This window comes from Triturus cristatus, chromosome 10 (assembly GCF_964204655.1).
Source record: "Triturus cristatus chromosome 10, aTriCri1.1, whole genome shotgun sequence".
NCBI classification, from domain to species: domain Eukaryota; kingdom Metazoa; phylum Chordata; class Amphibia; order Caudata; family Salamandridae; genus Triturus; species Triturus cristatus.
The window spans coordinates 184972039-184989015 of NC_140593.1; the positions used below are offsets into that span (position 1 = coordinate 184972039).

Sequence of the window (16977 nt, forward strand, 5' to 3'; positions counted from 1 at the left end):
TGGCCCTCTCTGTAGGGTCGCCCCTAAATATTTTACCTTCACCCCTCCTATTTTAGTGAATTTGAGTGGGATTTTTTCTGAGGTCGTGTTTTCACTTTATTACTGTTTATGTGCTGCATAAATACTTTACACATTGCCTCTAAGTTAAGGCTGACTGCTTTTGTGCCAAGCTACAGGGCGGTACAGGTTAATTTAGTGACTTTAGTGAGTTCATTTAATGATTGTGACTGTTGTACGCCCCTAGATCAACAACCCAATTTCTCACAATGGTAATAAGAAAAAGATATGTCTGTCCTACCGCTCTCCATGCGAATGGGTCTTTTTTTCTTTTTCATAGTTTTTTCTCTTGTTCTGCACAGACTCATTCTCTGCTTCTCCCACTTCCTACTATTTTTGCCTCCATTTTCTGAATGTGAGATGGCTCACACAGTGCTTTGTATTCTATAAACAATTAAGTATATCCTGTTGTTTTATTTGCTATCCCACCTCAACCAAGAGAAGCTATTGGGCATCATTATGTTTGTCTCTCTCAGCCATGCACACTTAATGGGACAGGGGTAATTTCCCCACAGAGATGAAGCTTGCAAAGAAGCTTTCACCTCCTCAGTTCTTGGCTTTACCTTCCACTCACCACCTTGTGCTTTTATTAAGCATTATTTCAATGGGAGGTGTGCCTATTTGCGTGACCTAGGCATCATAGTACATAAATGCTGCCAACGGGGACAGGTTTCAAGGCAGCCAAGTTCAATTTTGTTTCACTTTAAGGAGAAAAAAGATTATGTGATTGAGGTCACAGAAAATGTCCTAGAAACAGATATGCAGACCATGATAAAGGAAGCCATTGCAATGCCTGACAGTCTGACCTGAATTTCTACCCAGATGAAGAGTATGGGGAGAAGGAGGAGTCTGCCATGATCCTTTAGAAGACATAGCTACAAGGTCCTGCACAGTGTGGATAAAACACTTTATTAAGAGGACATCAACTGGAAGCGCACCGGTCCCTTGCTGGACAGTAGTCAACTGCCCTTCAAGGAACGCTCTATGGTCAAACAATGCTGTGGAATCTCACGGCTGTGAGATTCCACCATCAGATCATAGCATACAAGCAAGAAGCTCTTTACAACAGCCCTTGCTTGCCCTACACTGTGGATCAAATTAAATGGATCAAACTAAGCACTCTTTATAGTTCCATGAAGATCATATTCTAGTCAATAAAGATGACTTGGAAGGTATGGAAGGTGGCCAAAAAACGACTTAGTAGTTATTTTAAGATTATCTATTGCTCTATCTTTTATTTCCAGATTTAAATACATTTTGCCATTGTCATTTTACCAGAAAATGAGTCCTGTCTTCAACCGTCAATTTTTCTTTTTCTTTACATGTTCTTTTTTCTTTGCAAGTACCAAGGAGTTATCCTTTTTGGGCAGCTTGCGCAGGAAAATAAATAAATAAAAATAACTGTAAGTTAACACAAGCACAGACCACAGTGTCATGAAATGGTTTGTCACTTTTGATTGCAAATTGATTGTATTATAAAAATACACATCTCCTAATACGTTCACATTTTAGAGCTGAATACAATTCATTCTATTTTTGTGTCTCAATCATGTAAATAGGAGTGTAGTTCTACAAGGACAAATAATTTGTCCCTACATTTCATCTCATCTATCTATTTCTTCAATCAGTTTCTTATTTGTTAACAACCTTGTTTGTCTGTTGGTGCATCTTGGTCTCCACAGACTATAAAGACTCCTCAGGACAAATAAGGACCTACACAGGAGTTAAATACATGTACAACATATATGTGTTTATGTACACATGACACTGCATGCTAACATACACATTTACAGAAAATTAGCCATTGCTCTTTCTACTTACAATGGTTTACAAGAGACTGCCTCATTGGACAGTTCTTGCATTCCCTTCTTTAAAACCAGTGATATGCTTGCAAGCAGGAGAGCCAAGTGACACAGATCGATCAATGTATTAAACCAGAAGCAATGCCTGGAAATGAAAGATCCTTTTATGGATTGACCCATAGTGCCAAGAGGTGGCTTGCTAGATTACATTGTTGAAGATAGCTCCACAATTGTACAAGTAGTTACATGATAAAAAGGAGGAAATGGTACATATTTCCTACCTCTTAATTACATTCTAAAATACTACGTTGATTCACACCAGAGTAATACAAATTAATTTGCTCCCACAGTATTGTGTCCCAGGGCAATTATCTATATTGTAGCAATGCTCGGCCAAGAAGGACGTGGGGCAGTAGAGAAGAAAAACTCATACACCCTTCCAAGCTTTCACCAAGCCTCTCAAAAAGTGACTTTCAAAAGCTTTATCATAATCCAAAATAATAGCTATATATGGCATTACTCTCCAGGATGTCTCAAATGCTCTTTTGCACTTTTTCTGTTTGCTTGTGCGGTAATGAATGGAGTTCTCATTTTATCTTCGATCTCTTTTGCATAAACATAGCTGCACTAGAAACAGAATGAGGACAACAAATTGTGAAAAAGAAGAAAAAAAGACACCTTTTTCGCTCATCAATCATGTTATGGGTCTAATGGTGTGTTTGACAAGTAAAACAGTGGATACATCAATACCTTATGGTTAAAAGGGAAAGAAACCAATTTTGCAATCTATTTTGCAATAATTGAAGCTAAACATTTATTGAGCAGAACTTAGTTTAGCATTGCATTCTTTGAAGGTTCACACAACTGTATTTATTTCATGTCTCTCAAATAAAAAAAATAGCGCAAAATGTTGTGCCTTAGTTCAAATATTTTTTTTTAATTTGGACTGGATCAAACTTTATTGTCTAATAAGTAAGCTAGGAAATGGTCACTATGGCAATTCTTTCTTTTAGGCTCCAGTTATACCCCTGTTATCAGCCAGTGTTTTTGCGGACAAAAGTTCCATTTCCATTCTAGTCGTTCTGGGCTTTTTTTAGAGACACACTCCAATTGGTCTTTTTAGCAGCATGAGAGTGTGAAGAGGAGAAAATCAATAATACATAGAAATTTTAGAAACACCGCTCCCTGATACATAATAATCAGAGGGCAATTAAGGAAGGTTTGTTATTTTATAACAAAGCCAAAAATAACTGAGCATAAACACGCATCAACAGAAGAGTATAAAAATACAAAGGAAATAGCATAAAGTCAAATCTACACACTCAATTCAAATGGCGCAAAATGAACACAACTATTAATTTGAGAAGGAGGATGCAATCAAGAAGCAAGAGTCCAAATTTCCTTGCATGGATCGTCGGTGAATAAAAAGCATTTAATTCTATCCCTACTCCATTGCTAAGATGGCATCCCTACGTTAATGAATAGCAGCTTTAATGAAAAGAAAAAGGTCTCACTTGTAGAGTCTTCCTAAGAAGTCTCTCTACCATTTGTATGGGTTGAGAAGCATAAAGTCACTTTCACAAGGGAAAGAGCTTGTACTGATATGTCCCCTCTCCAAAGGCAAGGATGATGTGGGCACTATCCCTAAGTACAACAACCAGTTATTCACAAGTTGAGCTCCCATCGCGCACCTCTCGCACGTACTCCACAATGGGTACAGCCATGAGTGTACTTTCCACGGTGTTCTCAATGTACATCCTTTGCAACAATTCGTCCTTGGTGCTCATGCCTTCTCCCGTGTGAAACCAACTTCTTTCCTTTATCGCCTCCAAGCCATACAATTCTAACTTCTTCTCTCTTTGCCTGGCTGCGAAAACAAAGACATTATTTTGTCTAAAAAACTATTCTCCACCTACAACGCAAAGCGTAAGAAGGAACAGCTTTCACAGCACACGTGAAATTCAGAACATTAATCCTAAAGCAAGAGTTTGTCAGGGGTTGCATTTCAGGCGTACAGCTTTAGCTAACATAAGAACACATCATTTAAGCATTACGAGTTGTATAACTACATTTCATTTCCACTATCACATTTACCAAATTATAGTAAGTATTGTTATTAAAAACATTTAGTACATGGGCAATATCAAACTTCACAACATGGCTTCTCCATGTTAGTGGTTTCTGCTAGTTTACATTTATTTCCTACGTTAACTCTTAATATTATTTGTCAATGGACTAGAATATTTTTTGTAGATACGTTGCATGGTTCAAAATTCTAACACACACATTTACACAAGACAGGATTATATGCGGGTGCTCTCTACACGTGGTTATGATGCACCCCTACAAATGGATAAAATGAAATGCAAAATGTTCATTCTATCCCCCTTTTACCACCACCCATGTGTTCTTTGTTCACTGCGAAATATGTTTTATTGGGTGATATATATTATTTTCTATTGTGCATGAAAGCATCCCACTGGCCAACAACTGGGCCAGGAAACTGGCAAGCATTGCTTTTCATTGCATGGTCTGCTAGTTAAGTCGACCTCTTGTATATACTTTAGTATAAACCTATATGTGTATGCACTTTGTGGGCTCTGGAGATCAGCCCTAGGACTTGTCTGCTTCCGCTTAGTGACTTTTTTTTTCTGTTCAACTGCCTCTATTTAACTGTCTTGATAGAAAACGACCAGCAGAGGTCAGTAAAATAACAGAATTGCTTTCTGCTTGTTCAACTGCCTCTATTTAACTGTCTTGAAAGAAAACGACCAGTAGAGGTCAGTAAAATACCAGAATTGCTTTCTGCTGAGGGACTTTCTTTTTCAAAAATTTTTTGGCAACTGCCTCTTTTTAACTTTTTTGATAGAAAATGACAAGCAGAGGTCCGTAAAATATCAGAATCACTTCAGCATTCTCTAGATTCCAGTCCATAGAAATCATCTTCCATGAGCACCCGTAGACAATAATATTTTTTTCAAATCTTGTGTTTTCAGTGATATGACCACCGAAGGCCCTGATTTTAAATTAAAAACAGAGCTTTGGACTTTACCATTTCCCGCTGAAAGGCAATATTTCTCTTCATGTGTTTCCATACCTGGTGTGTCACACAGTTTGTTTGGTGCTTACTTTCCCTCCATGTTAAAGAACAGTAGATGTTTCAGCACCCAGGCAAATATGCTGCATAGCGAAATGCATATAAAGTTCAAAAGGCGAGACCGATTGCATTGCAAATGCTTGTTTTTCATTTTTATAGCCCAAACTGCCTTTTTAAAAAAAGTGTCTTTGACATGGTTTCTTCTTTCTAAATAGAAGGAACGTGTAGTGAAGTGCATGCTTCTTAGCTCAGCGAGTCTCCCCTGGCAGACATAGACCTGCCAGATCCATGAGCTGACTTGAATTTGAGAAAGGTTTACAGTTGATTTATGACTTTTTAGGAGAAACATCCTACATGGGTGAAGAAGCAGCAGATCTTTCATATCTCAGAATATTCTGCTATAAAACCTTTATTTGTAAATGTATATTTTCAATTGAGTAAATTATGAAAACATAATGAAAAGAACGCTTGTAGTCTGAGAAGGAGGGATAAGGGACCAAGATGCAAGTTCAGTTGGCATCTTTGATTTGTAGCAAGGCTTTTAGCAGGTTTGAGCAGGAATAGTTTTCAGATCTCATGTTTACTTGTGATATCCCTGGAAAGGACAGGTTAGCCTTCTCTCGAAAGGCTTGCAGCTGCTGTGGGAGATGGTTACTGCAGCGATGCGTGCTGTTTATTATTTTATTGGTTAGGATGATATTAAAAATTACTAAGTCATTGCTATTATTTTGTAAGCAGAAATACCTAATTCTTCGTGAAGATTGTCCGAGACCGTGTACAGAATGACGTTAAATGAAGCCTAAAAGAGATACTCAGGGTCGCTTTATGATTTATTTCTGCGTATCTTTTACTATTTCCTTTGTTCTTTTTGTTTGAAGGCTATTTCAAATCCAGTGTGTAAAGACTCTTGAAGAGTAATGCACTTTACAAATTTCAGGGATTCATTCATAGTCCATGCATGAGAGAAGGGGCTTGTTTTAACTGAAAACGCTGAGTATTTCAGAGCTCATGCACTACGTCCTAGCATTACTGAGTAAGAGAATATGCTAAGGCCAGAGCAAATCCATTAAAAATGGAGAGCTTTGCCCCCCTTCAAAGCGGTTCACAGGAACACAATGAGATTTTATACAGTCCAGCGTTAGTGTTTGAGAATCCACATGTTTGGCATGATCATCCCAATATATTGCTGACTGGCATTGGGGCACTGCGTTCCTGCCCCCAGTGTATGTGCTCTCACCCCTAAAACATGGTACAATTGGCTAATACAAAATTGGCATATTTAACATTTCATAAGGCCATAGCATATAGTGCAGGAGAATATACCAGTCACATGGAAAAGTTAAATGTCATCTAAAAACTGCAGCACCTATTTTGCCATCCATTAGCCTGCCATGGAAAAGCATGGCTTCAGGTATACATGTATAGCCTGGCTGCTGCAGCTTTCAAACCTTGTCAAAAATACCCCTTTGACAGGAAAGAACCCTACTTGTAAATATTAAACAAGTCACCCCTAAGTAGGTCTTGGAGCCCACACAGGTAGGGTGCTTAGTATTTGCCAGGCATTTTGTGTCAGCCATGTTGAAACCCTTGTCTGCTATATCTAATCCTGTGTCACACTCCCTCTTTGAGCTTTTCCAGCGCAGCAGCAAATTCAGTGGATCAAGTTGGATAGTGTATCAGGCCTCATGGAGTCGTGTTCAACTATTCATAAATCAGAGTGGCATTTTAATTGTGTTGTGTTTACTGAAGTTTTAACTGTTTTGGTACTTCTGGATGCTTTACACATTTTCTTCATTTACTTTTTTTCCCCCGAAGTTTTATATAGCGCGAACATGACCCGAAAACCGTTATCAGAGCACTTTACATGAGCACCAGTTGCGTTACATGAGGACACAATTATTTTTGTTAGACACAGGGATATTAAGTGATTTGCCTAGGATCATAGGATGTTGAGCGTCATTGCTGAGACTCGAACCCGGTTCCAAAGATTTGAGGTCAACCGCCCTAGCCGTTAAGCTACATCCTCTCCCCTAAAGCAAATCAACTTAAATTAGGCCTGACTGCTCTACTCCATAGTGACCACAGATTAAGCTGAGTTTTGAGCAACTGAATCATTCACCTGATGTAGCAAGAAGTAAGACATTATTACTTATGGCGGACTACTATACAACCCAACTAATAGTCCTCTTTCTCACAATAATTATTTAATGTATTTAAGCTCTAATATGTATTTATATATTTTCTATACCGTATATATATAATTCCAGGAATTAATGACAGAGGTATTACGCACTATTTACATCAAAGAAAGGAAGAGGAACCAAAATAAACTTGGAAACATGTCTCATGACGACAGGTGGGCCCTGAATGACTTAAGATCGGATGACAAGATCGTCATAAAACCCTCCGATAAAGGGGGAAATATAGTAATTATGGATGCTCAAAAATACTACACTAAAATCAAGCGACAATTGAACGATCTGTCAAACTATGAAAAACTTAAGGAAGGCCCGACACCTATGATCATGAACAAGTTCCATAAGATGCTTCAGGACTGGCATCAGGATGGTTTGCTTGATGAGAATGAGTTGGACTATCTTCTGATAAAACATTCGGTAATACCAACAATTGACATACTACCAAAGGTACATAAAAGACTAGACAATCCGTTGGGACATCCAATCGTCAGCTACTGTGGTTCCTTACTAGAGAATACCTCAAGATTCCTGGATATCTTCCTATTCCCATTTGTACAAGATCTACCATCCTACATCAGAGACTCAATGGACTTTTTTAACAGAATCGCCAACATACCCTGGAAAGATGAGTATACAATGATAACCATTGATGTTGTATCACTGTACACTTCAATTCGGCATGAAGATGGGATCAAAGCCTGTCAATCCTTTCTTCGATCAAGATCATTAAATATACTCCAACAGACCAATATGTTAGTGGAAATGCTATGTTTCTGCCTCACGAATAACATCTTCATCTTTGACAAAAAATTCTATAAGCAAAGCAAAGGTACAGCGATGGGGACTTCCTTTGCACCCACATATGCAAATCTTACCAGGGGCATCTGGGAGGCAGAACAAATTTGGTCAGACAAGAACAAACAGATGATGGAGCACATTATACTCTGGGTACGTTATATAGACAACCTGTTTCTAATATGGGAGGGAAACACAGAGGATCGTACCATCTTCCTCAAGAGTCTCAATAACAAAACCTTCCAACTCCAATTCACATACAATATCAGTAAAATAGAGATAGACTACCAGGATATTCATGTTTACATAAAAGATCAGAAAATCTGTACAACACTCTTCCGAAAAACAACTGCATGCAATAGCATTTTATCAGCTGACAGTGTTCATCCAAAGTGTTTAAAATGGAGTGTCCCATACGAGGAATTTTTAAGAGCACAAAGGAATTGCTCGGAGGAAGTGGAGTTTCTTTTACAACTTGATGAGCTGTATCGTAGATTCCTAATCAGAGGATATCCCGCAACAGTGTTAGATAATGCTATATCAAGAACTTTACAGAAAAACAGAGAAGCCTTATTACTTCCAAAGATTAAAACTTTGGTACAGGATGAGGATCCAGAGAGGAACAAAGTAAGATACATTACGCAATTCAACTCATCCAACAAAATAATAAGGGATACACTTCAAGATCATTGGAAAATCCTAAGAAAAGATGACGACCTAAAGGAAATGACATCGGGTCATCTGAACATCACATACAACAAGCATTTACAATGCAATAGGTCTCGCATTTCCGAGAGTTTATGCTATTGGCATTGGAAATGACAATGTCTTTTATTTTAAGGGTGGGCGTAGTGGGGCTTCGTGAAGCAGCACGTAGTGTGCCCAAATCTACGCACACTACGCGCTTCGCGTAGCCCCACTACGTGCCACCCACCTCCCGCCCGCCCTTCTTTTAAATAATATCAGCAATATAAAATAAATTAAAGTAAAGCGACTTACCGTAAGCGCGGCGTCTCCGGGGCTCCCTCTTCTTCGTTTCTAATTTCTTCTGACAAATGCGCATGCGCGGACGCCCGCGCATGCGCATTTCTCGCAAGAAATGCGCATGCGCAGGTGTCCGCACATGCGCATTTGCCAGAAGAAATTAGAAACAGAAAGAGGGAGCCCCGGAGACGCCACGCTTACGGTAAGTCGCTTTACTTTAATTTATTTTTCATTGCTGATATTATTAAAAGGAGGGCAGGCGGGAGGTGGGTGGCGGGTGGCAAGCAGCTACGCTTCGCCCTCGGCGTGTGCGTAGCGCTGCCCTGCTTCGCCTACTTCGGAAAGTGCGAAGCAGGCAGCGCTACGTACACTACGTGGGCGAAGCGTAGTGCTACGCCCGGGGTTATTTTATTTACTTGTTTAAAAAACCAACACATTAATAAAAGGCATTGCAATCTACAATGCCAATAGCTCAAACTCTAGTAAATGCGAGACCTATTGCATTGCAGCCATCCAACTTCTGCTTCTGACCAATGGCCAGTGACGTTTGATAAAGCTATGTTATCTTTTACGCTGTCACAGATGGGGTTTCATGTTGGTCTTTCTCCTTCCACAGTCCACAACCTGCACAAGCTCCCTTGGAGAGCTGCTATTCCTAAACCACTGTCATATCTCCTGTCTCCAGTTTTAGAGGCTGTGGAAGATATTGCTTTTCTAAGAGAATATTTCTTCTGACCTGGCAAGTGGCGAGCGGCTGTTGCATCGTCAATGTTGTGCCAGCACATGTCATTAAAAGCGGGCTTTGTGATCTCTGGGGTGATCAAAAGGATCTTATCTCAGTAATGTCACAGGACAATCCCCTGGAGCAACAGGGCTTGGTGGGGTGGAAAGACTGCAGAGCTGCAGAAGCTCACTTTAGAATCACAGGCTGGGGCAACTGGTTTTGCAAGACTTGGCTTTCGTTTAAAGGGTCCATCAAGTGAGTGATGTCACAATTGGCCTCGAAAACCCTCTAGGCCACATTAAACAAAGGCGCATTCTGTCTGGAATACAAAATCCAAGCAGGCATCAAACAAAGGAAACTGCAGGAATCTGCAATCTAGGCAGATATTATCAAAGAAAGGGAAACTCTGAAATACTAAACCCAAGCAGACATCAAGCAAATGTACAATCAAAGTAGACACTGCACAAAGAGAACTGCATGAAACTACAGCCTAAGCAGATATTAACCAAAAAAGCAAAATTCAGAAGTACTAAACCGAAGCATTTAACAAACACTTGCACACCGTGGAGCGTCAATACAGGTAGACACCAAACATAGGGAACTGCAGGAGTCTACACCCGAAGCAGATATTATCAAACCAAAGAAGCTCAGAAATATTAAACCCAAGCAGATATTAAACAGATGCACAACCTGGAATGCAAAGTCCAAGCAGGCGCCAATCAAAGGGAACTGCCCAAAACTACAGCCAGCCTAAGCAGATATTATCAAACAAAGGGATATTCAGAAATGCTAAACCCAAGCAGACATCGAACAAATGCTCAACCTCGAATTCAAAATCCAAACAGACACCAAACAAAGGGACATTCTGCAATTTAGAACCCATAACTAGATGAACAAACAAAGCAACGTTGTAAAATCCAAAACCCAAATGCCATCATCATAGAAAACGAGAATTCTAGAATCCAAGGAGAAGTGTTGTTCAATTAAGCGATGTATTTAATTATTTACCTCCTCATTAGTTTGTGTCACTTTGCAACCCTTTGGTTCATTCTGATGTGATTGATAAGGTGCATGTGAAGCCAGGGGTGTCATGGAGCACTCTGATGTTATTGCTAAGGTGCATGGGAAGCCAGGGGTGTTATGGAGCATTCTGATGTTATTGATAAGGTGCATGAACAGCAATCTCCCCATGCCTAACCAAAACCAAAAAAAAAAGAATTTACAATGCAATAGGTCTCGCATTTACGCGAGTTTGAGCTATTCGCATTGCAAACAACAATGCCTTTTATTTGTGTTTTCGTTTTTGCAAACATAAATAAAAGGCATCGTCATTTACAAGGCCAATAGCTTAAACTCGCGTAAATGTGAGACCTATTGCATTGGTCAGCCTTTACATTTGTAAATAGCCAACTGCACACATTTACATTTCTTTTAGGCGGCATGTTCCTAGTTTAGCTGTCTGCCTCTCCCTCGGCCCGACACCACAGGATACGCCCTCCCTCTTGAACTAAGGCATCTCATCTGTCGCAAGAAATGCTAAAATTATGGACCAACCATGGACGGCAGACATGAGGGCTAGCTAGTTTACGGACAGTCTGTATAAATGACGGAGGGGTGGTCACGCTAAGCATGTGTGACGCAGGGGAGCAAGAGAGAGAGGCCAGGCAAAGTATGGTAAGTACAGCAGGAACTGCAGAGTGGAGAGGTAGGGCACGGGTTAGGCATGAGGAGGCAGGTGGGCGCGCGTGAACCGAATGGACGGTGGGAACTACAGAGGAGAGAAGCGAGGGAGCGAGGATTGCACGTGACAGAGCGGGGGGGGGGAAGGTGAAGAGGAGGGTGAGAAGGTAGTGCAGATGGGAGACAAGGTGGGTACGCCAAAGGGAGACAGAATGCGGAGATAACGGGCGTAGAAGAAGAGAGAGCAAGGACAGCAGAGACAAGAGACAGGCAGGGCCTGGGAACAGAGCTGTGGGATGGTTGAAGACAGGGATCAGCGGCTGCAGGTGGAAGAGATGGGTGGGCAGAATAATCGGAGGGAGGGGGGATTGTGTCTGCAGAGGGTGGAGAATGAGCAGCAGGAAGGAGGGAGCGGGGCAGGCGGGATAAGAGAAGGGAAACCAGCAACAGTGGAATTGAGAGAGAGGAGGGGGAGAAGGGAACTGCTGGTGTGAGATGGACAGGCAGGGTAAGAGAAGAGAGAGATGCGGCTGCAGAAGAGGGAGAGGGGCAGGAAAGAGAAATGAAGAGAAACCAGGGAAAGGAACACGAGAGAGACGGGGAGACAAGGTAAGAAAACGGAGAGGGACTGGCAGGGTCCGAGAAGGACGCACATGAACCGCTGAAGGAAACGGGAGAGGCAGACAGGGCCTGAGAGGGTAAGGGGGGACTGCGGAGGGAGGAGCCGAGGCGAATCTTAAGAGAAGAGAAAACAAAACTCATAGAGAGGGTTACGCAGGGCGAGGGGAGAGTATACATTGCAAAAGGGAGAGGGGGGGTTGGTCCTTACAATCCGAGAAGAGGGAGGAGCCCTTGGAGGACGGGTGTAGGTTTGTAGCCGGGAATGAAGAGGGGAGGTTGAAGGGTGGAGTGGGCTAGTTAAGAGAAGAAAGGATAGCAAACACTGCAGTGGGGAGAAATACATTATCAGGGAGGGAAGATTAGTGAAAGGAGGAACTGCATGAACAGCAATCTCCCCATGCCTAACCAAAACAAAAACAAGCATTGGATGCAATGGGGGCGGGGGGGGGGAGAGAAGCGGCAGGGAAGGGGGCAGAGAGGGGCTACGAGGTAGAGCGACGTAAAGCCATATGGCTGCTTTGCGCGCGTGCACGCCTCGTGCACTGTAGCTCTATGCCAGGGGAAGCACTTTTAAAACCCACTTACAAAATGTCTCAAAGAGACAGCTTTCGCTGTCTCAGCGAGACCTAAAAAGGCACCCTCTCTGGGAGACATCCTTACACATAGCCACTATCAAAGAACTGACCAAGATGGAAGCAAAGCACAATAGTTAAGAGCAAAAGCATTTTTTAAATGTCCAAAATGCAAAGCTTACCGTCACGGCATGAATCAACAGAAAACTAACATCATGTCGCCAAACACATTTGGAATGTACATGATGGCAATTTTGAATATCTAAAATATTATGGAGTAGAACACATCCCTCTGCGTATCAGAGGGGGGACCGTGATCAGCTACTAAGACAAGCAGAATCCAGATGGATCATTATGAAAGGAACAGAGACACCATGGGGCTTGAACGCAGATGCCGAACTGCACAACTTCTTATGAATAACATTCTGGTTAAGCCTGGTATTAAAGACAATGATACTTAGTGAAAAATGCTATCATGTTAAAAGTACAAACCTAGCCTTAACCTATAGTGGTACTGGGATTTAGGCAATAGCCACACCTCACGGGCAATATCAAGCGTCAAACTGAATTATCAAGTTTTGGTGGTGTCCTTACTCAGATGCCCATCTGAAAGATTATAAATATAGATCAAACCCAATGTAGATGTGGGGGATTCTCTCATGACTTTTCTATTTGTAGGTGATTTATGTAAATTGTTCTATGTTTTTTTTTTAGTTTAAGAAGCTTTATTGAAAATGATAATCCAAGTAGAACATCAATACAAATAAAAAATCAACAGGCAGTAAGATAAGGCAGGAAAAATGAATTCTTAAATTTTTTTAAAAAATGCCAGAAAGGATATAGGAAATATACATAAGGGAAAAGCTTTTAAGGGTATATATATTTTTAGTGGGGAGGGAGGAACAGGAGAAAGAAAAAGAGAAGAGGGGGGAAAAAGGAGGGATGAAAGGCAATCAATATAAAGAGGATATATCATATAATAACAGAAACTTAATAATTGTATAAACAACTAAGTGAATCATGGAACATTTCTATAGAGAAAATTAGTTAAAGGCAACCATAACAAATCTTTTTTGATCAAAAGAGGTACTGTGTTAGCAAAAGCACGATCAAGCCTATGATGATGACAAAGTAGATTCCACCAGGCATTGTATGAAATCTTTGAAGTATCTTTCCAAATGGATGTGATTATCTGTAAGGAAATGGCTAAATATAAATCTATAAATTTGCATACAATACATTGAACATTCCATATAGGAGAAGCACCACCCAGAAAGATATGAACAATCTCAAAGGAATGGTCAGTAGCTAATATTTCGTTTAATTTTGACCAAATACGAGACCACAGGGATTTAACCAATGGGCAGTGAAAGAACATATGAAAAAAATCACTATCAGCATGAGAACAAGACCAGCATTTTTTGGAGTCAGTTAACTTAAAATTATGTAAATCATGAGGGGTATAAAAAAGTATTGTAAAAAAAGTATAGAGTCTGTGTGGTGCTGGCGGAACGGGAAGCAGTATGTAACTTGGACCACAAAGAATTCCAAACCTGAAGGGGAAATTGTTGAGCTAAATCTTTTTCCCATGAGAGTTCAAGTTTAGATTTGGGTCTGTCAGTGAAGGGACGGGAAAGTAATTTGTAAATTGCAGAAGCTTTGAGGGGAATAGTAAAGTCTGGTAGAGGGGGGGAGGACTGCGTTATGAGAGATAATGGAGGCTAAGGAGTTTTTAAGCAGGGGATACTGGGAAGATACTGGGAAGAATGTGTGTTAGAGAGGTTGAAAGAGGCACGGAGATCAGAAAAGTCTCTCAAGGAATTGTCACTAAGTAGATGATCGTAAGAGATGATTCCTTTGTCAATCCATTCTTTCCAAAAGAGCGCTCTGTGGTTAATCTTTAAAGATTTATTATACCATATTGGGGTTAAAGAGTGATACTCTGACTGTGAGAGGGAGGAACGAAACAGTAAGAGAGCGAGTGCTTTGGAGTGTTTAAAGAATGGAGAAAGAAAGCGCTGCGGAGGTGAGTGGCCGTAAGAAATGAGAAAGGCGAAAGTTGCGATAGTTCAATTGAGCTCCAGGCCGTTTGAGGAGGGTCGGATGAAACCGATAGAAAAGGCCAAATTTGTTTTAAAGTAAAGGCAGAATGAAATCGAGTGAGGTTGGGGAAGTTAACACCACCCAGATCTTTGGGTTGTTGAAGACGAGAGAGAGAGATCCTAGCTTTACGATTATTCCATAAGAACGTTGTGCATATGCGATATATTGTTTTAAAAAAGTGGAGAGGAAGGGAGATTGGAAGCATTGAGAGATAAAAATTAACAATGGGGAGAAGCATCATCTTAATGGTTGCAAGCCTCCCCCACCAGGAAAGGAAAAGGGGAGAGCAGCTATCAACAAGAGAGGAAAGCTTTTTGAGTATTTCTTTCTAATTAAGATTGATGGTTTCTCTAATAGTATTGGCATAGAGAATGCCTAGACATTTAATATTGCCGGAATTCCATTAAAAACCAGAACAATGGAACATGTGAGGAAGGCAGAATTTGTTAAGGGGTAAAACCTCAGATTTATCTATATTAAGTTTATAACCAGAAACCAGGGAATATTCTTGTAACAAAGAAAAGAGGGAAGGTAAAGAGGTAGATGGATTAGAGATATAGAGTAAAATATCGTCCGCATAGGTAGTAAACTTAATATCAGTGTTCTGAAATGTGAAGCCAGTATATGTTGGCGAACGACGAATTTTTTCTAAGAAGGGTTCTAACGCAAGAAGAAAAAGAAGAGGGGAGAGGGGACAACCTTGTCTGGTACCTCTATGTAAGGGAAAATATTGAGATTGAGAGCCGTTGAGCGAGATAGAGGTAGAGGGAGCAGAATATAACAATTTAATATATTGAATAATGGAAGGGCTGAAGCCATGCCACCTCAACGCACCAAACATGAAATCCCAACTAACTCTGTCAAATGCTTTCTCAGCATCTAAAGTAATGGCTGCAATTGGGAAGTCCACCTTTGAGGCAAGGTGAATGATGTTGAGGAGGGTTCTCGAATTATCAGTTATGGACCTGCCTGATTGATAAATATTAACAAGGTTAGGGATGACCTTATTGATGCGAGATGCCAAAATGTTTGCAAAAATTTTACAATCAGTATTAATTAAGGAAATAGGTCGATAATTCTTACAAAGGGAGGGATCTTTATCTTTTTTGGGAATTAGACATAGCATTGCCTCTGTAAAGGAACCTTTGGATTCTCCCTGGGCGAGAAAGTGATTGATCAATGAAAGTAAATGTGGAAATCGAATATTCTTAAAGTAAAGATAGAAGCAAACCGTAAAGCCATCTGGGCCAGGTTATGTTATGTTATGTTAAATTTAACTTATAAAGCGCACGTACGCCCGTAGGCTTCATGGCGCTGTAGGAGGTTTTCAGAGCATAACACAACAACAGGAGGACAACTTAGAACGTCTAAGGATAAGCTTCTCTAAAAAGCCAGGTCTTAAAGGCTAGTCTAAAGGCTAGAATATCCTCGTGTGACCTTGAAGAAGCTGGCAAGGAGTTCCAGAGGGAGGCAGCAAGAAAATGAAAAGAGCTGCCGCCCTGACGTTGTTTCCTAACAACCGGCACCATGAGCAAGTTTTTGTGACCAGAGCGGAGGTTGCGGGAGGGGGTGTATCTGGCAAGCAGATTGATGATAAATTTGGGGCCTTTACTTTGTAATGCCCTAAAGATAATGCAGCCGGTTTTAAAAGCCGCCCTCTGGGCTACCGGCAGCCAGTGCAGGTCTGCCAGGCCTGGCCTGATGGACTGCCATTTAGGAAGCCCACAGATCAGCCTGGCCGCCTGATTTTGAACCAGCTGCAGCCTCTTGAGCTGCCCGGCTGGAAGGCCCAAATATAAACTATTTGAGTAGTCCAGCCTAGACAGCACAAGGGCGATGGTCACCTGTATCAGGGCAGAATGGGTTAGGAAATGGGCAATCTTTCTAATCTTGCGCAGCTGAAAGAAGCAAGCGGAAACAACTGACCCTACCTGACTTTTCAGGGAGAGGTCTTCACTAAAGGTGACTCCAAGGCTCTTAACTGTGCGGGAATTGGAGGGGGGGTTTCCCATCTCCAGAGGCCAAAATTGAGGTCCCCAGCTGAGTTCGCTCTTCCCAGGCAAGATCAATTCAGTCTTGCCTGGGTTAAGTTTTAGGTGGTTAAGGCCCATCCAACTCTGGATATGAGCCATGACCTCCCTAAACTCAGTGACAGCATCCGGCGACCCCAGGGGGAAAACCAATTGCAGATCATCTGCGTAATTAAAGATCCACACTTTGAATTTCCTCAAGGAGTACAAAAGGGGACGCAAGTATAAATTAAATAAAAGGGGGGACAGGGATGAGCCTTGAGGGACCCCGCAATCGTTCTTAATTCTAGGGGCTGTGAAAGTGCCCAGTCTCA

The 16977-nt window shown here is 41.2% G+C and overlaps 1 long non-coding RNA gene across 1 annotated transcript in view; it reads right to left on the reverse strand.

Annotated features, from left to right (window-relative positions):
* Window positions 1-3374: 3374 nt before the first annotated feature.
* Window positions 3375-16977, reverse strand: part of LOC146789184 (uncharacterized) — a 62794-nt gene continuing 49191 nt past the window's right edge. Inside the window, exon 3 of the long non-coding RNA XR_014969765.1 lies at window positions 3375-3726. This is a non-coding gene — a long non-coding RNA (uncharacterized LOC146789184). The remainder of the gene's footprint in view (window positions 3727-16977) is intronic.